Genomic DNA, 22851 nt, shown 5'->3' with positions numbered 1-22851 from the left:
GAGTAACCCCCCCCCCAAAAAAAACATGAAAATAAATGTATTTCTGTAGAAGCAGCATAATCATACACTGATAAAAAATTGATTATTTTCCGAGAGAGAAATAATACCTCACCACAACTACTGGCTCTGCTATAACATTTACCACTCTTAGATTGTGGTAAAGGAGGATTTTTTTAATGCAAACTTCAATATTTAAAATTGATCACTTAGGAAATGTTGGCTGGTAATCCATTACTTTCCAATCTCCAGGAGTATAAATATGAACATACCATGACACAGAGGTTCACCTCTCTTAGCCGCTAGTAATAAATGGAAAAACAGGAGAACATCTCATTCAAGTAAGGCTGAATACAGTCACCTTAGCTATTAAAAAAAACAACAACAAAAAAACTTACCCATATATCTGGGTATAAATGTAGTGGAAAAACACCAGAGATGTGTTATGATTGTTTTTAAAGAGTTGCATATTGGATAAACTAAATAACCAAACATTTCAAAAATGTTTTCATTCCTAAAACTGCATTTTAATGCCAAGGGCAGGCTCTGCTGCTGCATGATGGTCCAGTGTTACATACTCTGTCTGTGCATTACCTCTAATGCAACACATGATGAGTTGTAAGTGCACTCCATAGCAGATGAAAGCTTCTCCTGAAAAATGCCTGAATTACTGTGAAGTCAAGGGAACAGCAATGTCATAAATGCTGATGTTTTCCATTATTATTATTATTATTATTATTGAAAAAAGGATTTAAATCTTTGATTTATCTCTGTATTAATTTACAACCTATTTCCTCCTGTGCAAATGCTTCAGAAGCCGAACTCGACGCTCTGCTCCCTGATATAGTGTCGCTTCAGGAGCTGGTCTGGCACTTTGCACAGTAGTTGTCCCCCCATTCAGTTAGATTTCCTTGAAGCAGGTTGAGGCTCCGGGGTCACAGCTGCCGCCTTATCAGCTTGACCTGTTTTAAAACGCCAACATCATCAGAGGGAAAGAGCCTTGAAATGCCTGTTAGTGCTGAGCTTCGTATTTCAATTCACAGCCCTCTAAAAGCCTCACTTACTGCAACCTGATAACAGCTCCAGGTGTCTGGGTGACGTCCAAATAGCTGTCTTTAGTCTTCGCCGGGTTAGAGCCGCTCCATTTTTGGAGTCGGTGCATGCGCCGGCCCTCTTCCTTTCCCGTTTTTTTTCTTTTTTCCCCCCAGTCTGTTCTTCCCTTACCTCTCCTGTCCTTCCTTTCACACATTTACTCATTTTCCCCTTGCCTGGGAATCTTCTCCTAAAGACATTTTCTTTCTCTCTCTCTCTTTTTTTTAATAACAGAGCGGCTCCCCATTGATAAACATGCTGCCTGAGTTTCTTGTCAAAGACACTTCTGCCTGCAGAATGTTTTTTTTCCTCTCTCTCTGCACCTTTCAGCTTCAGTTAAACTACAGGATGAGATGAGAGTCATATTTACTGAAGTCAGCAGTTTTATTATGGCTTATATTGCCGTGGAAGCTGCGGGTTCCATATAATTTCTTTGTAATGCCACATCTCTTGGGATAGTTTGTATAGGATGAAGTAAAACCATTAAATTCCTTTTCCATCGGCGTGCTCCATTCGTACATTATTCATACTGGGTCATTTTGGGGAAATTACTTCGGGGCATCCCTGTTCTCATATAGAACCTGCACGTTGTGTACACTGCGCATTTTGTTGTTCTGAGTCCAGCACAACCAAGAGGTTTAGTTGTAGCTCGGAGATTTTAAATTTAAGGCAATAAATCTTTGGACACATAATGCTCACAACCTTTGTTCTTATATCGCAGCCGCGGGGGTTGATGAGCTCCCTTGATGTACCAACGGAAAAGTTTGATTCTTGGACGAGTGTTTTATGTTCTTTTAACAACAACGCACATCCACAGCACTTTAAACTGTATTATAAGACAAAGTATGTTAAATAAGTCATCGAATCTGACCACTCATCTTTTAGTTAATTCAAACTGACTGGTTTCCTGTTACGGACGAGGCGTTTTGTGAGCAGGCTTTATGGGGACAGCATAGCCTGCTTTATCTTTATATACCAATACATATGCAACTTGAAGCCCTCTAAGCTGACATGTGATGTGATTCAGAGGCTTCAAGAACAAACCAGGAATTACCAAAGCTCGTGAAGCTGCAGGAACGCCAGTGTCGCTGTCCAAAGTGGAGTAGGAATGAGGACCAAGAAAGATGTGCCTGTGTTTCTCCTTGTGGGCTGAATCAAAGTTTGCTACAGACTACAAGGAGAAACCAAATGCCTTCTGGGAGGAAAAACCTTGCTCAGGTGAGACCATGATGGAGCTGTTTGGCCACAATTACAAGAAGTATGTCTAATGTGGGGCTATTAAACCTAAGTGCACGAGACCAACTAAGCAAATTCCACACCGGCATGTTTTAAACATTTCCCTGCTTTATCCCACCTGACCAAATAAAAAAAGAGTTATTTGCAGAGTTCTGTGGAACTTGATGGTAGCCTCAGTTGATAATTGAGCAATTTGCATTTATTTTGTTAGAGCAGAGACACATAAATGAACACATGGGACTTCTATCCTCGTGGACCGGAGTTCCCAACTTCAGTTTTTCACTAATTATAGCTGGCGATTGGAAAAGAGATCAATGTCACTCGGACATGGAACGTTTTTTTTTTTTTTTTTTTTTGCAGTGAAATGTTTATAAAGCATCTCTTGGGGAAAAAAATGAATAATGGACACAAATCATTTATTTGATCTCAGGTTTGCTGCTAACTTTACGGAAATTAAAATGTACGTTGCATACAGTTGCACTGGATATAAACATGAAAACCTGAATACAAAGCAAGTTAATTTGTCAGAAGTTGCTCCATCTTATTTGGGGGTTACTACTTTACCTTTTATCATTATTTAAGAGAAAAATAAATGAAACTAATTTAACCCTGATCACAGAGCAGCACAAAACCTTACCTGAATGGTTTAGGAACTTTCTTAAGAGTCATAATGGAGGCACATGTAGTGATCTGTGTTGAGGAATACTGGTTCTATCTGCAAATAGAAATAACTTATTTTGTTATTCCAAAATGTAATTTCCTTTCATTTCCAAAAACTTTACAGTAACACCAGTGATGTTATCGTAGATTTTGGGACTTCACTATCATAAAAACATACAAATCCCCAACATGAATAAACTGGAAGTTGACGTGAATGCAAATGCAAATGCAAAAAAAAAAAAAAAAAAGTTCCCCCCATCTCTGAACTAGCAGGAGACTTGGAATGTGTGTGCCGGTCTGACCCAGTTTCTCCATTATCACAAAATGTCGAACATGCAAAAATGGAAAGATGAACCCTAAAATGAGAAGATTCAGAATATCCCCGAGGCATGTGGCTGGAATAAAATCTACCCAGCCCAGGCAATCTGTATGTCAAGGAGGAAGACATTCAAGTCTTTTTTCGTATATTCATGTTTCACTCGTCCACTTGCTTTCGTTTCGCCCTTGCCTTCTCTCACCCCTTGGTTTCCTGTCTGAGTGGCTCTTGTCCCTGCAGACCCTCGGGCGCGCTAGGTAATAGAATCACGAGGCAAGTATTAGTTAGACAGAGAGGATGTGAGCATCTTCTTACTAAAGAGGCTGATGTCTTTTGATCGCTGCAAGTCATAACCTTCAAAACGGTCATCGTCTTATAACCAGAATGACACCGCCGCCGCCAGAGCAGCTGATTTAAAGATTCTGCTGGGATTTTTATTGGGAGCAACCATTTCTGGCTTCCTGCACCGCATGGGAGAAATATATGGCTGCTTAGAGAGCTTGGGTTGCTGTACCTAAGGAAAGCATGAAAATGCACTAAATACAGAAAACTAGGGTGAAACTTGAATCCATTTGAGAGCAAACTTTACTTGCAGAGCACAGAATTTCATAGGTTCAGATTTTTTTTTAATACTTGTTGAGTTTGTTATTGTTTTTCAAAGTATGTCATTCAGAGTTCAAATTAAATCAGCAGTCATTAACATCCGAGGACATATAAATATATTCAGAAAAAGAACTGAATAGGATTGCCATTGCTGAAACTTTCTGAATAAAGTGAATGTGTTTTTTTTTTTTCATGCTACGCTATGAGGAAATAATACAAAGTACAAACTTAGAATAAATTCCTCTAACTTTCGCAGACATGGACGAGCTTCAGCATTTATGTAATGAACTACGCTGACGTTTCTTTTTTTAAGTTAAAAGTTGAAACGATGCTGCAGATGCACATTCATAAAAATGAGCCAGAAATCTAAAAATATCAAAATATCAATCCTCTCCTCCTTCCAACTGGAGTCCACACACACACACACACACACACACACACACACACGCACACACACACGCACGCACACGCCCACACACACACACACACACACACACGCACACACACACACACACACACACACACACACACACACACACACACACACACACACACACACACTTAAGAGATATTGCTTCCTGTGGCGCCAGCTGTAGGTTTTCATGTGTATTTCTGCTGCTGTTTATTCCCCCACGTTCCCTCTCCCTTATCTAATGCCTTTCACTGCAGATGGTTCAACAAACAAACTGCAGCCATTTGATTCATGTTTCATAGAAGCAAGCCAATTACCGAAAACGAATTCTTTCACAAATTTCTGTGAGTGACGTAAATGAAAGCTTTTCGGAGCCCGGCTCTCTCTGCATCACGGCAATGTCTGTCTTGGGGTCCAATTTACAACAGGGTGCGCCGATGGAAGCATTAGGCTTGCTTGCCGCAGTAGGAGGGTGGTATCATGATTAATTTAGGCTTGTTTTGTTAGTGCAGGAAGCCACAGAAAAGCTCATTACAATCAGCTGGTTTTTGTCACAGTCTGGGCTCCCTCTCATCTCCCATAGAGAAGCGGGGCGATACAGCTTTCCTGAATATGCATTGATGATGATTGCATGATTTATGCATGAGCTTCGTGGCACCTTAAGACCATCTAGCCGAATAGAAGTCCTTGAAACTCCGAAATTGGAGCTTTTCTCACTATTCTTTAAATGTTTGTTTCAAGCACTCCTCCACATCAGTCACAGGCCACAGTGAAATGTATGAAAACACAACTGAGTAATGAGGAGGAAAAGATAACAGCGGCTTGTTTACTTTAATATTTACCAAGTACTTCTGCGAAGCCATTAGGAAACATGATGTTAGCTGTCATGTTTCCTTGCAGACTACATTCGGTGTTCACTTTCCATGTTTCCGTTTGACTTTGGGCTTTCAACTGACTATTATATGCACAATTAGGCTGTTATATTGGCATAATTGGCAGTAAAAAACGGCTTGCCAGGAAAAGTTTGATGATTGATGGTTATATGAGAGTTGCCAGACTGATGTGTGCATTGACCTTCGAGGAAGCTGAGCTCATGCGGTTGCTGACCCTTTTATGCGTCCAGACAAGGCCTCCCAGACACTCAAGAGTGTGCGCTGCTGTTGCAGCGGGCCCCCGGGGGGCCTCCTGTTAGCTTTGATAGATGATGATGATGATGCACTTGGCTTACTACTCGTCCCACAAATGTTTCTGCACAGTTACCTCTTATCAGCAGCACCTGACTCTTGAGTAGGGCTGTGTAAGAAGAATATTACGAATCTGCGTTTGCCAAAAGGTCAGTGGTGAAAAGGATTTTTGAAAAAAAAAAACAATTTCTTTTAGAAATTATAAAATCATTATGGGTATTTCCAAATCAGATTTTAATTATCTAGTTTAGTAAAATACAACAGTTTGTTTTGTTCTAAATTTAAAAGTTGATTGAATTCAGTATGAAGACAAGTTGACATGAAAACTGAACTTTCCGAAGTGGATTAACATTTCCGCTCTTTGGCTATTAAAAACGTTAGCCAAGAAGTGAGAAACTTTTTTTTTTCATTGCATCAATCAACTCTGTGGTTCAGCTTTAATGGGATTAATGTTTGACACAACTAACTTGATGTCTGTTGCACTTCTTCAGCTCCATAGTCATATGTTGATAGATTGTAAAGGTGAAGAAAAATAATACAAGACTTTGAAATGGGTCATTTGCCTTCCACGTCATAAATGTGCGTTTTGTTTCACGAAGACACAGCCTGTTTGCAATTTAATTTTGATTAACCAGAACAAAATCTTTGTGCATCTAATATGAGTCCATACAGATGCAACAAAAAATTGCAAAAGTTTTGGCGCTGATTAAAAACAAGCAACTGCCTGGTGAAACATCCTTCTAATCCTAATTGGTCCATAAAAATGGTACTGAAGGGGCACCCAAGAGAAACGGAGTGGTTTAAAAGGAAAAACTGTGGAGGGGTTCACTAAACTGTGGAAAAACACACGTTGACAAATTTATTTCTTTAAAGCATTTGCACTGTGAAAAAAAAAGAGAGAGAGGAAGCCTGAATTTGGGAAAAAAACAAAAAAAACAAAGCAGCGGAGAATGTTACACCTTGTTAGAGCTTCATGCATGATTGAATTTAAAAGCAGACGCAATTTAATAGGATGCAACACACTCAAAATCACTTCTGACGGTCACAGTCAGTGGAAACAAGTCATTTCTCTTTTGAACCGAAGTTCAAACGGAGCTGAGGACCCGGTACGTAGTATACAGTCGAAAATCTGCTTGCTTCTCTGGGTGTAAGCTTATTTGGACCAACAATGCAATTGCCTTTAAACTAATCTGCATAAATAGGCACCCAGCGCTGCTTTCAGCGTGATTGTATTTACTAGGTGATATTTATGATTGCGAAACTGAGGCGGTCTCGCGCTGTGCTCAAGCTGTGTCAAAAGCTGGAACGTGGATCAAGGAGGGACGTTACTGTCTGTGTTCCAGTGACAGAACAAAAACCCAGGAAGGAAGTAGAGATTATAGCCAACTGATCACGACTTCCTACCATTACTCTTCCAAGCTAATGAGATTTTTCACTGTTTTCCATTTACCTTCCAACGCTGTTGTGACAAAGCGTACAGTCTATAAAAAGTCTTTCATGAAATGCTTCACAGAGTAACCTAGGCCCAAAAAACATTCTTCACCTAAGCAATCAACACCTCTAATGTTCAGTGCAGCCATGTTGGATTTTGAGGATCCTCCAGATGTCCAACTTGTAATCCAGAATTAGTGGACATTCATTTATTCCACATAAAATCTCCAAATTACACCCAGATGGGGATTTAAAACGTCTTGTACCAAAAACATTAGCTATAGTACACAGTATGGAAGTTACTGAATGGCATACTGAACAGGTTCTTGAGTCACTTGTCTTTATTTCTGTGCCATATTGTGTGTGTGTGTGTGTGTGTGTGTGTGTGTGTGTGTGCGTGGGTGTGTGTGCGTGTGCGTGTGTGTGTGTGCATGTAAAACATCTGCCTGGTTCTGTAGTAAAAGTGTCATTGTGCCTAACATCCATCAAGGTCTCCAAGTAAGTCAATTAGCATGACACCAAGTGTCGTATGTCAAGTCTAGAGCTGAGCTTATTATATGAATAAACAAAGAGTTGCTGGCAGATTACCAGGCGTAGATCATTGCGACCGACAGCTCGCTCTCAGCTTTGACTCACGATCCGATAAAAGCTTTCTAAAAAGTTCCACCTCAGACAGTTTTACTTCGATCTGAAGAGGAGACGGTGTCAGTTAGCCGATCAGCAGCAACACACACACAACAAAAAGTTCAAACCAATCTTTGGGTCCACTTTGCATAGGAAATCTCTTCTTTTCTCACGACTCTCGTTTTCTCTCCCACCTACTTTACCCCCTCCCACTCTCACTCTACACTCCAGCTTTCTTCTCCCCCTCTCTCTCTCTCATCTCCCAACGCGGAGTCGGATCTCTTCTATATTCCTTTTGCTCAGGCCTGCGTGCTGAGACAGACTTATTTAACAAGCTCCTGGCGGGCTGGGCGGCGGTGGATGTGGCAGCTGTGCAATCGAGGCTGATGTGGCCCTTCCTACCGCAGGAGAGCAAATCCCTTGGAGGGGGTCTCCAGATGGGCTCGGTTTGAAGCAGTTCACCCCTGGTTCTCCTAGATGAACGGCATACGGGATAATACTGCATATCTGAATGCCTAATAAGGACCGAGTGTAATTAATTACGTGGATGCATTTTGATCCGTACTTACATGCCGCACCTGATGCCTTTCCATCTTCAGCCAGCAAATCAAAATTATGCTGTGGTCGGTGATAATAGTGCTGGGAGAAGTTGCTGCAGCATCTCAATTGGAAAAATCCTGACTTTAACTTGGCCTCTCCAAAACCCTAATTTGTTTTTTTTGTTTTTTTTCCTTGAGGTAATTCAACATGTTGGGAGTGTGGTATGGATTGTACTTAAGCTCAAGGTCACAAAGGTGCCGGTTGCAATTGTTCTACAGGATTTTCTGATAGAGAGCAAGTCACACAAAAAATACGGCCACCACTACACGTTATTATCGATACGTTGCTCTCTTACTAAAATCCTGTGTTCACTCAATGCCAAATGTAACCTAGTCTGGCCATCGCCTTCCTGTGCAGATCCACTCAAAAAGAAAAAAAATTAATTCTCGCTTCCAGCACAGTCTGGACTTTCTCCCTTTGACTTGGATTGTCTCCGGTAGATTTATGACCGGACCAATCAGCGAACAGAAGTAGACATAGTTGTGAACGATGATGTCAACCGTCTGTCTGTGCCGTTTTAGAATTGTAGTCTGCTGGTAGTTTTAGCATTGCCAGCGGAGGAAGTGAACAAAATTGTTCGGTCTGTGTCGGCCACGCTTCCGAGTATTGAGTTAACGTTAACAGATCGGCGCTTTTCCCTCTTCACAGTGGAGGATGGTTGTTTACAGTGCAGGCAACTTCTGGCAAGTTGATACTTTACGGGCAAAGGTAAAATTTAAAACCGTGCCTCCCAGAAGCAATCATTTCTCAACATCCATGGGTATGAAGCAAAGTGTAGGACAAGGGACTGCTTTTTTTGTTTGTTTGTTTTTTATCAGGGTGGATGTAACCAGGTAACCAACAACATTTTTTCTGGCAAATGTGAGATGGTTCTTTAAGTTCTGTTTGGTCAGGCGTGGCCTTTCTCTTTCCATTTGTTAAATTGTGAACACTGACCATAATTGCAGGGAGTAAGGTAGCGAAACAGAAGTCAGCTATCCAGAAAAAAAGAGGTTTATTACAGTCATTTCATGCTAGGTTACTTTGACCAGACAGAGCCAGGCTGGTTGGTTTTGTTAGCTTTTCCCCTTATTAAACAAAAAAATATCTTAAAAATTTGTTTTTACTCAGATTATCTGATTCACGTTTCTTCGATGATCTGTTGCAGAAGAAATCTCAAACGGGGACAAATTTATTTTCATGGCACTGTAGATTAAAATAATAAAAAAATAAATAAAAAAAAAAGAGTTCATATTATCTATACAAGTGTCTGACCATTGTCACTGTACATCGACACCGGCCGACATTTTGATAGATTCTTACTTCTTCTCTCCTTGTACGAGCCTCTGGTATTCTCCCCACGTGCCGCGTGCTGACACTGCTTTCTTCTGCATCCCATTGATTCAGGAGCCCTGAGTGATAGATTGGTTTAATAAAGCAAGGTGCAGTCCTCCCCAAATAAATGAGCAGATGCAGGATTTATTACCAACATCTGCATTTTAAATGGAAGTAAACAGGCCTTGAGCTGAGAAACATGATACTTGCCAGAAACATGAAATCTGGGCCAGAGCATTTGGGGACGGACCGAATTGTGCAAGGGGACACTCGTTCGTGATTATTTTTACATGAGCATTCCTCTCTTCCCTTCTCTTTTCTTCTATCATTGTCTCGGATTCTCACGTCTTTCGCTGCTCATCCTTGTCCTTCAGGAAGAACGTCGGCGTCTCTCCTCGTCGGAGCTCCTTACTCTTCTCTTTTGTCTCATCCCTTTTATTCCGATGGCAGTTCTCACTTGTGAAGTTGCGGAGCGGTCGTGCTTTGAACCAAAGTGCTCATCACTGGTTTTGTCGTTACACATATTGTCCTTTTTGTCGCAAACAGCAGCACATTAATTTGTCCTTTCCGTTTCTTGCCATGCCAGTGCCACAGGCTGCTTAGTGCTGTTGATTTATCCGTGCGCAGTGCCAGCAGAGCTAAATCTCTACTCCCGCTTGGCTGAGAAACAGTGGTGCGCACGGTTTAATTTCAGCTTTGAAAGACTGCCGCGCTGCCGTGATAATGCAGGCCTGTTTGCCAGTGATTGGACTAATTAATAGGCTCACAGATGATCCGCGCCCGTCTCTAGCAGTCGCAGCAGAAGAAAGAAACAGAAAGAGAGAGCAAAAAAAAAAAACCAAAGCTGCTTGACCTGTGAATTTTGGGAGGCCTTTTCTAAAATGATCGCTTCACACGTTTAACATTTCCACATGCACAGATGGATGGCGGAGAAAGTACAAGCACAGATGACTTGCATTTCCCACAAGCCTGGGTATTTTAACAGTGGCATCTTGGTTGGTAATTACAAGCACATTTAGCAGGGCACATGTAGATTTTTACTGTTTGCTGCCCACTCTTCTCTGGAAATCTGATATCCTGCATTGTTTGCAGGGAGCTACAGCAGCCCTCTCTGTCTCTGTCTCTGTCTCCTTTTCTGTGCAGATGACCCACTAAAGCTCTGTGCAAGGAATGTTAGCATGATAGCCATCCCTTTGAGCAATTACTGACTGAGCAGCGACTAAATGAAAAAAATATTGTGTTTGCCACAAATCCATTAGTCAACTATGTGCCTCACAATGGGGGGAGTGCTGTTTGTCTGCAGACTGTTGACAATGATGTATGGCTATATGGTAGAGCAACTGGGCAATTTGTCCCTAAACCTTAAGTGTGTAATCTGGGACTGAGTCTCCAGCCAGATTGTAAACTTATAGGCCTGAGCTTAATTGTCGCAAGTGTTGTTTTCTCATTCTGGTCCAAACAGCAACTGGGATGTTGGAAATCATTGAAATGAATTATATAGATATGATTCCCACCTAAATGTGTATGTGGAAATCAAACACATTTGTTAGCTGCACATATACTGCTTGTATATGTGGAGCTTTGACTATATATGTGGAGTTTCTCTCTTTCTTATATATATATATATATATATATATATATATATATATATATATATATATATATATATATATATATATAAAAGAAAGAGAAACTTCAACCTGCTCTTTGAAGCTCCTCCAAATTAAATTCCTGACTGGATTTTCATGAATCCTTAAAAAGTTCATGTAAGGGTGGCTCAAATATTTCTTGGCTTGGAATATTTAACTCTATGTAAGATGGATCTGTATGATGTTTGAGTTTCACTTTCTGAAACGAGTGACAAAAAACTGTGAACTTTTTAACAACGCGAGATGAGAATTGTTTGGGGTGTCTTCGTGTGCCAAATTCTGACCCTACCACCTGAATGTCCCATCGGAAATCGACGCTCATTGGATCAGGCAGTAATTTTTGGTGAGGTTGCGAACGTTGCCACCACAGATTAGCTGACAAGAGTGACACCAGGTGGTCTTCTACTGCGGTAGCCCATCTGCTTCCGAGTTTGACGTTTTGTGGATCCTGAGATTGCATTCTGCGAATGACCATTAGAGATTCTGTTGGCTGTCTATTATTTCAAACCAATCTGGCTATTCTCTGGACCTGTGTTATCAGCAAGACATTTTTATTTAAACAACTACTGCTCACCGCACTGGATATTTTACTTTCCTTCTTCGTAAAATTGAGAGATGACCGGTTAATGAATTTCTAGTTTGAGTTTCACAGTTCCTAGCATCAGCCACCATGTAATGTTCAAGGCCAATAAAATTCCCTTTCTTCCTCATTTGTTGTGAATTGGCACTATATATAACCCTTGTTCTGTTGTTTGCTTCAGATTAAACATGATGTTCCTGAAATATTCTTCACTGCATTTCTGTAGTTTCTGTTTAAGATTACGTTTTGATTGAACATGCCATCTGATTTGATGTGGTTTAAAAGCTCTGGCTCAAGGGCATGCATCCTTTTTTTATTTACTTTGTAAATAGTTTGGAAACAAATTCTGAGATAGTTTCAAGGTGACCCAATTGGCACCAGCGGTATTTGTAGATTTAAGACGTTTGATCTGGGCTAACCTTGTCTGACGTGTCTCTCTTTGTCCCTGTTTGTATATGTGGAGCTTTGACTATTTATAAAGCAGATTTTATAAATTATTTCTGTGCCTGCCGCGTTTCTTTTATCGTAATTACAAAAACACATAAATGTTTTACATAAAAATACTCCTCAGCTTGTTAGGTCTAACAACTGTTTTCATGTTTGCAGATTCTAAAAGAAAGACTAACTGTGTGTGACTGTCTGTGAATCCAAAGCATGCTGATTTCATCAGCTTTGGAAATTAATTTCAGGTGTTGGGAGGGAATTTTGGGTGAGCAATTATTTTTGGACTGTTTCTTTTTTTCTCCCCATAATTTAGAAACAAAAAGTTTCATAAGATGTCAAATTAAAATATCAGATTTTTTTTTTCTTTTGGATTATTGATGACTTTTTTCAAGAGGTTGTTTAGATTTACAAATAGTTACCGCATTATTTCTTTTCTCCTAAAATCCCAATATTTATGTAAACCAATATTTCACAATATATAATTTAGATTTTCAACACATTACAGAATTAATTGTTGTGCTCAAAGAGGCTTAAAAGCAGGTTCCAACATTTCAAGAGGACTTATGAGTAAGTTATTTAAGCCAATATTGTATAAGTCTAGATTGAAGTAGAGGAAGAAGCCCGCAATAGTTGTTGGTCCATTTAAAAACACATTATGTGGCCAATCTTTCCTCACTGGTTGCTACGGCAACCGAGCTAAGCAACATAAACTTTCTCAGTGTGTTTGCTGCATTAGAAGAGCCCACAAGACGTTTCCCATTTAAAGAAACTGCTAACCATTTGTTCTGTAATAGCAAGTTGCTGAATATAACTTCTGAGCTTTACCCAAAAATGTATGCTGGGAATGAAGGCGCTAAAACAAACAGCCCACTTCTTCTTTTTGTTCATTATCTCTCTAATGTCGTTTTAAAAATAAAACCGAACACATAGAGAACAAATATCTAACTATGTCCCTAGTGCCTGAAGCCAAATATTGCACTGTATTAGCTGTGAACATAAAAAAACACAGTAATTTAAAGTATAGGAACATTGTCCAGATAATGAAATTATCACTTTAAATGGTGCCAGAAATATCTCTGACATTTTGCAAGAAAAAAATGGTGCCTAAATTTAATCCAAATCATTTCTGTGGGAGAGAAAAAGTGCCAGGTCCATGTTTTCTGTCAAGGGGAGTATATTTTATGGCTTTTCGTGAGAGATTGGACGTGCCATGTCTGGGTTTGGTGAGGACCCAGATCAGGACGTGGTGCATGAAGTTAATAGCAGAAGACAGGAAAAGTCTGGTGTAGCTGTAGCTGAACCGGTGAGTATTTATACGGTGGAGTATGATTACTAAATGCTACACAGGTTTGTGAACTGCAGAGGAACAAGAGAAACTAGGAAGCTGATTCACTGGAGGAAAAGAAGCAATAGTAGTGAGCCACTGGACCATAAGATGCTACAAACAGACCAGCAACAAACCAAACTCAAAATCCTACAGATCTAGAAAAAAAAAAAAAAAAAAAGAAATATACAACACTGCCTGAAGTTCATTCCCATCATTACTTCTATGGTATATCTGGGACCAACATCATTGTGTATTCCAGAGCTGCTGGTTTCGAGTTGCTTGGGGGAGTTTGAGAGCACAGCGGCAAGTTAGCAAGCTGTTGGAGTGCCGCCGTAAATGATTCATGTTGTACAAGCCGGCACGTTCGCGTCAGCGTGGATTTTAAAGCAGCAGCTGAATGATGTCCTTTAGCTCAAGGCCTGGAGTCCCTGAGTGGATATTACACCTCAGGTTGGTCCTATTAATGAGGAGGAAGTGATTTTCCTCAGCCTCTGGAATGTTGTTCACATATGTTTCAGGAGAGTTTAGGTGAAATGAGTCATTAGAGGGCCATTAGTCCAGGCTTGATCAAGCCACTGCAAAGCTGATGGTAATTTGCTCAGGGACAATCTGTGCTGGCCCCGATCCGCCCACTGGGACCGTGTAGGTGCAGTGGCAGTTTTTATAAAAAAAACAAAAACCCACCCCCCAAAAAAACAAACAAAAAAAACCACACACCTCTCGTTCAACTTCATGCTCTTACTCCTTATTCCCTCACCTTCCTATTATTTGTTTATCCTCTTTTGTTTCCCCCTCACCGCGCCTCTCCCTGCGCGGGCTCGCATTTTAACCCAGTCGAATCTCGCGGAGATGAAGCGGCAGGATAAGGTCGCAGCGTACGTACAGCTTCTCATCGAGGCTTAATGAATACCATTAATTCAACCGGGGGGGAATTGTTGGGATGGTCGCGGCCTTTGTCCAGTCGTGATTAAGCGATGCTATCAGTTATCAATCGTAATGAGCTTCTGAAGCTGTGGGAGGGGAGGGATGGCTTTTGAAATAATAACATCTTGGTCTCAGGACTGAGGGAAGGCCAGACACCTCTCCGTCTCAGCCTATTTACATGTGATAGGCTGGAAGTGGGAGGGAAGCAGAGGTCTGTCTCAGTACCTCACCGCTTCCCCATTGCTTTGCTGAAAATATCGACGCCCAGGCATGTTTGTTTTGAGAACGCGATGGCGATATGTGAGAATATTTCATGCAAGACGTCACACCGTGTTTCTATATCAACAACGCATGCATGATACGGTCGAGTCCAGAGCTATTCATGTCGCCGGCAGACTCAGATTTCAAATCATTCTCATTCAGACATGAAGTTTGTTTTTGGTAGCAAATGAGACAAGTATCTCTGATAAGGCAATAACAAAAACAAAAGACTAAATCAATTCTGAAAAAAACAAGTATTTTCACTAAAATGTCGTCACGACTGGCTCGTCAAACATTATTTACATCCTCATTTATCATTGGAAATAAATCTCTACTTGTACAGCAGAAAAACTCTCCTTGAAGTTGCTGGTGAGCTATTTGTATGCTTCACCGGGTATTTTTGATGAGCTTTGTACTTAGAAGAATCAAAAACACGTCCATCTGCACTGTAACGCCATCTTCCTTCTCCCGAGTACCAAACCTTGACTGACTTTCCACTCGTGATTTTGTCTTTCTTGTCACCTCAGCAGTGTCGTCCGTTCCCCGACGCGCTCATCGCGAATGCAGCATCTGTTGGGTCGTCGCCCTGCAGATTTAAATAATTCACACCAAGCACAATATCCATTCAGTTTTTATGAGCCCCCCGTGGCAGTTCAAGGCGGTTCAGTCTGCTTATATCCCCATCTCCCTTGTGTGCCGTCATTTCTTAGTTCAGCATTTGGTTGCAGTCCGACCAAATCCATCTCCACATTGATCTCTCTCTCTCTCTCTCTCTCTTTTATATTAAGCCTCAATACTGATACAAGGTTGAGCCTTTTAAGAGCTGCTGCCTTTTTATCAGCTTTACGCACATTACCACTGGCACCTTTTTTTTTCTGCATATGGTTCAAGATTAGAATAACAAAGGCGTATTCATGGCTGGCTCATGTAATCAGGGACACGCAATTCATCAGACAACCAACAGAAACAGGACAGCTGAGCAGCACTGCAACAAGCCTGGAGTAACGCACCCATCTCATCTCTCTCATAACGTTATTAAAAGTTTAGGCCCGGAGGCCATGAAGGTTTAGCAGAGGATTATTATTTCAAGCTCTCTGGAAAATAAATCAATCTTTTATCAAAGTCCACAGTCCCCACGAACTGCCTAATCAAATTGAACAGTGTTCTAGGCAAGTATCCTGCTACTCCTCTATTAAACTGAGCGGTAGCTGAGGGAGATGGCTCAAAAATAGCCTCCCTCATAAGACACGGTTGTTATGTGCAGACAATTGAAAAATCCTATAAATCTGTAAAACACTTTTCCTGAAGCGCTCCGCCTTTGAAGTTTCTCTTCTCGTCATTACCCGCTGAGTGAATAAAACGCCTCGCGTTGAGGGAAACGTCCGCGCCGTGCAAGGTGTTTAAGCGTTTTATACCCCACGTAGCAACCCACGCCTCCGTGTTTCGTATTTTGATGTGAATTTGTTGGGCAAACCAATTTCTTGTGTTCGCGAATTTGCGTGGTGTCATTTCTGGGGAGCGACATCTCTCCTCTCGCTCAGACTGGTGCCACTGTCCACTACCTGTGATTGGATGTGGCCGTCTTGCAGCCTTGGCACTTTTATTGAACTGATCCCTGTTGAATAGCCCCCCTTGTCAGCGGGGGAGAAGCCGATGAAGTGTTTTTTTTTGCCTTTATGGTCAACGCTGGAAACGACAGTCAATTTGGAAATAAGCTGATGAGTTCACTTGAAACAGCGATTCCCCTGAATATAGATGAGACAGCGTTTACATGACACGCACCCTTCTTTTATTTTTTCCTCTTGATGTCGCCGGTAGTTTCACTTTCAACAATGTGAAAGGTTTTGCTTCAGGACAAGGAATGCGAAGCGTAACTCTTGGACTGTTTTTACTCTTGTTTCAGACAGGTTTCACGACTTTGGGAGAATACGTTACCATAAAAATAGATTTTACCTCATGTGCTTGCATCAGCGACATGAAATGCATAGATCTAAGCACTTCTTAGACTTGATTTTTTTGCATTCAGGCATGCATCCAAGGTAAGTTTCCATGACTGCAAATACAATCAGTGTAAAACTGAGATGTAAGAGGGAAGGTAGGAAAACTAGATTTGTCTGTAGTGTAGTGAAAAAGGATTTTTCGCTAAAGGAAAACTTTTAAAACTTTTGCCCAATGCAAAAAAGAAAATCTTAATTCTCTACTGACCTTACATACCACATTAACTGCTAAAGTTTATGACAAGACATTCAGAAAAAGCCTGAGCCAGTACGGCTTGTTTGAAAGAGCTGACAGTACAAAAAGAAAAGAAAATAAAACAACTATTGTCTCTGCAACAAGAGCATGATTTAGGTTTGCAAAGCTGCAGCTAAATGAACAACATGATCTATGCAACAATAGAGATGCTTGTCTATAACACAAAGTGACATGTTGGTTAAACTTTAATCATAGGGTATTCAAGAATACTTCATTCCAGCTGTCAGCTACGTTGGATCAGGGTTGATAATTTGGTCTAGGATCTGCTTTCTAAGTAAGCAGTTAATTCCTCCATAAATATCCCAATAATGGATCATGAACAGGACGATGATCCTGAACACAGAAACAAATCGACTAAAACAGACTAGATCACGACTCAACTTGACTGAAAGTTTTGCAGCAGAGAAAAAGCTGCAAAGCTTTTCAAATATCTATGAAATGAAGAAACTCTTAAAGTTATGTAAAAAAAATAATAATTCAACTTATTGTCACAATAATTGTTTAGTAATCATTAATCTGTTTCTCTAAATAAAGCATTACTCTTTGTTGGTGTGGAATTATTTTAATAGTACTTAGCATCATTATTTATTTAGAGGATAATGTCCATTTGAAAGGCTACTGAAATTCAAACAAACTTCAACTTTCAAAAGTTGAAGTCATCGAAATCTACTGTGCATTTCTGATCCAAGACTGAGATCAGTTAAAGTGACAACTGTTGTGCTCACGACTTCGGTTTGCACACACAAAGCGTGGCTACACACCTCGTGCTTTATATATGTTGTCACTGCAACCTTGCACGTGTAATTAAAAAGATTTGTAGGGAAACGTTTTACAGTCAGGCTTGTAAATAAGTTTGAGTGAATAACGTGTATTTTGCCACGCGTCCTGACCACATATGCGGACCACACACACACACACACACACACAAAGTGATGTGGAGGCAGCAGCAGTGGCAGGAACATCACTTCCTGTTCAAAGACCCGCACTGTGTCACTCATCGACTGTACCCTTGCTCCTACTTCAACCGTAATGAGCACGCTGTGTCCGCTCTGTTTGTCTCATATAGGTTTGTTTTCTTTTTTTCTTTCTTTTTTCTCCCCCTTTTCCCATCCTCTTGTTTAGAAGGTACATTTTATTTATCAGCTCAAGGGCTTGTCAAATTTAAAAAGCCGTGCTTTTATGCTACTGTCATTTCTGAATAGAGACATCAAACAAGCAACGCATTACGTCCTCTCTTCTTCTACCTTTCATATTTGCTTACAAATGCGCAAGTGAGGTGTTTTTCTCTTTAGATGTCTCTGAGAATGAAGCAAATTACTTCTCCCACTCTCTCTCTTGTACTGTCTTGGCCTGCCCCTCTTTTGATTTCATTGCCGGAGTAGAGCCAGCGTAGCATTTTAAAACAGTGACAAGATGGGAGTTTCAGAAACGGAGAGCTGCGAATGAGCGATTTGCAAACAAGCATAACTCTGATACACAGCCTACACAAAATCAGAACAAATAGTTACCTTCTACAAGGATACATTTAGTTAATTGATTAGTCACATGAGTTTAAGATTTTTTAATTTTTAAAGAATCGCTCCTCCAATGCTGAGTGTTTTTTTCTTCTTTCCAAACACATATTTTTGTCAGGGAGTTAAAACCGTGTCCGCTATACGTGCATCTGAGCTCTTAAAATAGAGCAGTATGAACTTTAAATAAAAGTTTATTTAATTATGTTGTATGGGAAAGACAGTTAAAATTGGCATGGCTCATTGTTAAGGCCACACACTGTTCACAACTTACCCATGCGCGCTCACGCTGCGTAAGTCTATCTCTCCGTTTTGAAGAGCTTCATTTTGAGTCTTAATATTTCTCCTTGGGTGCAGGATAGACATAACTAAGTAATTACACCAGTGAAACAAGTTTTCATCAACAATATCAGATTTATTTGTCTGCATCTGTCCACAGTCATGGTGTTTGCAATTAATACAAGACGAAGGCCGCCCTCGCTCGACCAGCACAACCACATCCCAGGCTAACAAATGCGTCCCACCACGACCATGTTGATCCCTAAAATATTAGCATTTCCTCTCTGTCACAACCAGATTTTCTTTCCCTTTCTGAAGCGCAAACAAGTTTGTGTTGTGAAACCATGTCATCGGTGAGACTTTCGGGAAAACGGTCTTCTGGATCCTTTCCCTCAACATTTACTTTCCAGTCTCTAAGAAAATGAGCCAAGTTTCCATCAAGGTCATTGTCTTGGAATTTACAAACATTTCTGCTCGCCTGAGTGTGGCCTGGTACGGTCTGCACATCTTCAATGGCTTTATGAAGGAGTTTACAATGTCCACATCTCCCATTCCTCGACTATCGGTCAGTAAATATTACAAAGCTTGAAGAACTAAGTCAAGAATGAACTGGATTATCCCACACTTATTCGATTAAAGACAAAGTGTGTGATTTTCCTGTATCCCAGGAAGACGATAGGGAGACTCAGTTTTCCTCCTCATCTTGCTTCTGTGAAACCCAATTTCATTTATTGCAATTACCAATAAAAAGTGAACCAGTGGATTGAAATTTAAAGGTTCCTAAACATTCTGATAAACCAAACTTGGCTACTAAAAAGCTGCAGTTTGTTTATGCAAAGTAATTATCTATAGACGCCAACAACTGTAGCACCAGAGATTTTGTTTAAAAAAACGTTTGTTAGCATGAGATTTTTACACACACCCAATAATTATGGAGGGTGCTGTAAATGACGCTCATATGCTTGATAACTGTACTGTGTTTGTTTTAGTTATGCAACTTTTCTCATGTAAAATAACATTTACATTATTCGGCAATTTTATTACTGTAATTTCACTGTAGTGGCGCTTCCATTCACCTGTCACTTTGCTGCTGGAACACCTAAATATGTCCCTTAAGGAACAATAAAGGAGATTTTTATTAAGTCCCGATACTAAAGCATATGCAGCATCACTGCAAAGCAATTCGACCAGCTTATTTATTTATTTATTTATTTTTTTAATGTTTATTATTGAACAAGAAAACTTCATGAAATGGTACAAGGCTTTAACAGCCGCACGCTGATACCCGAACATCTGAGTTACGATGCTAAAGAACATTAATCTGTCATCAGTCGATCCTGAAAACTAGACGGGAAAAGAGCTTAAATGACCTCAACACATCCCTACAGAGATTTAGTGTAAGCTAGAGAGACAAGTACTGTGTTTTATAGTCATAATATTTCAATCTCATTTTCACCTCTTCACCTTTACCAGTCAGTCTTCTATCGATTTGGATCTACAGATCTATAGATATGGATTCTGCAAGCGTGCTAAAGACTTGATTCGTGCATCAAATATGTTGCAAGAATTAAAGTTATGACTCTGTAGCTCATGTTGGTGAAATAATAAGAGTTCTTTTTCTTAGACTCCAAAAGTTTGAGGTCCAAAGTTTACCTAAAGACTGCGTGGGGTTCGCATGATCCGCCTTCGTCCCCCTTTGTTTGCGCTTCTTACACCGCATATGTGTAAATGTATGTTGTTGTTTTTTTTTCATCTCCGTCTGTGATCCTCTAGTGATCTCCCCAAGCTGTTCCTTACGTCTCTCTCTCCTCGACAGCTGGGACTGGCTCTGTCCTCTGTGTCCCCGAACAGAATGAATTCGGTATGAGGAAAAGGATTCATTTAAAGCGATGATGTTTGATCAGTGCTTTAGCCTCGGCTTGGCTGAAAAAAAAAAAACAAAAAAAAAAAACTCAAAGTACTGAGCAATTACATTGTCGCAGCAGGAAAAGTGCTAAAAATACATACATCTTTAAAAAGCTCTTTTTTCTTGCTTTCCGAAACTATGTGATATGCATGGATTAAATTTTTTTTAAGTTACACTTTCTTCATTTTTTTTTTTTTTAAAGTAATTTTTACCGTCTGCACCGTGAAACTGAAAATTGCCCCGGGGCCAGTGAATGTGACTTGGAAAGTTTTACCCTGAAATGATGCTGACAGTGAAATGCATGACATCAGTTTACCGAACGGTGCTAAAGTCCCCGGAGACTGAGGCCCAGCTGTTCAAGTTTTTAAGGTTCTAGATTGTTAACTTGCTTTCACTCACACAGAGGAGACGCTTAGTGCAAAGGCCACATACCTCATGGAAGATAAAAGCTGCCTAGCATCATTCAAGTCTCCATCCATCATACCACCATCTTAGCTCAAGGACATGAGGGTTTGGAAATTGACATGTTCAGCACACAAACAAAACACAATGCACAATAATCCAATAAGAACCACAGAGCTGTGTTTAAAAAAAAAAAAAAAAATCTCTAATTAGAGATCTGTGAAGACCACCACTTCAGTAAATACTACATTTTCCAACATTACAACAACACTTTTTCAGTTTCTAAAGTGATCAAAACAGAACAAAACATAGTAAATCCATGGCAGCACGCAACTACTGTGCAATTTTATTATGAACAAAATTAGCAGTGAAGTTCAAAGAAATTTATTCTGGAAGGCTTTAGGTTTCTCTCCAGCCTCAATCTCAAAATCCAAGATGGCTACCTTGTTTATTCTATTTAAAACATAAAAAAAAATGTTTACCTACAATTCAGACAATTTGTGTCTCAAAGACAATTTCCCCACATTATTCAATCTTCACTACTGTAGACAGCAGCGGAGTCTGATGTGACATTGGCAGCACAAATTGTTTCCGTTTTCTGCTTTGCACCAAAAGCTGCTGCCACACAAATTATCCGAAAGTTGTTGGAGCTTTGAATGCTGTTGGCCAACCTTCTCTATCGTTCAACACTATCAGAACAGTAGAAAGACTCAGGAACAGCTTCCTATTAAAAAGGCGAACCTTAAACGGCATCGGAAGTTACAGAACGTAAAGCACGCATTTTCCTTTCTAGGGTTGTGATGATTTGTGCTTGTTTTATCAGACAAAGCTACACACTGGCCGGAATTGGATTAAGTTTTACTATATAGATTTTAATTTTTACGATATTTTCAAAACCTCTGCCACAAGATCTTATTGCACCTCTTATCGGACACATGTTCTAAGGTGTGTAATGTCATAATCACAGGCTGCGCTGGTCTGATATCTTCTGCTGTGTATTGGAGACGGTAAAATCCTTAGGCTGACTGTGGCAGCCATGTTGTGTCATTGCCTTTGTCTACCAGAGTTCAGGTTAGTCTGGAGAGATGAACCCAACATTTCCCAAAATAAAATTCTACTGTCCTGATATTTCAATCTGTAGAGACTCACACAGAGAGAGAAACAGCAGTTACAGAATTTTATTGGACCGAGAATTTGGCGCTCGGACACCGGCGGAAGACGTGCGTGCTGAGAATTGCAGCGAGCTTGAATGATCGGCTCGAACGAAGCTCAGGCAGGTCTTCCCCCGGTCACTGGTGGTGGAGCGGAGCTTGGAGAGAGGAGTCTTGATGGAACCTGGAGGCGTCTGGGAGGCTGGTGGTGGAAACGGAGAGAAGGTGGGTTGAAGTACAACTGAAGCGGGTGGATCTGTAGTTGTTTCGCCTTTTGAAGAAGCTCTTGCCAGGTGATTGGATCGAGGTAGAGAGGTGGTGCGTCCTGATTGGCTGGGGTGAAAGCGTGGTGATACGTGATGCCAGAAGAGTCTTACAGGTTGAATTTTCCCCTAGGGCTTCATAATCATTATCTCATTTCAGCTGTCATGGAATATTTATTTTATTTCTAAGATATTATTTTATCCAGAAAATGAAACGTGGTTTTTCGTTACTGTACACCCTCTTTACCACCAAACCTGTATCAAAAGCCCACTGGTATCCAACTGTAGTCCTGGAGAGGTAAAATCTGGCAACTTTTAGGCTCCAACAAACCTGAATCAAATGGCTAAATTCCCTCATCAGCACGTCATTCAGCTCTGCAGAGAGAAGCCGAATCATCTAAAAGCCGAAGCATGCGGCGCGCCACCGCCAAG

This window comes from Poecilia mexicana, unplaced genomic scaffold (assembly GCF_051168715.1).
Source record: "Poecilia mexicana isolate PSO_F unplaced genomic scaffold, ASM5116871v1 scaffold_10, whole genome shotgun sequence".
NCBI lineage: Eukaryota > Metazoa > Chordata > Actinopteri > Cyprinodontiformes > Poeciliidae > Poecilia > Poecilia mexicana.
This window is presented reverse-complemented; position numbering follows the sequence as displayed.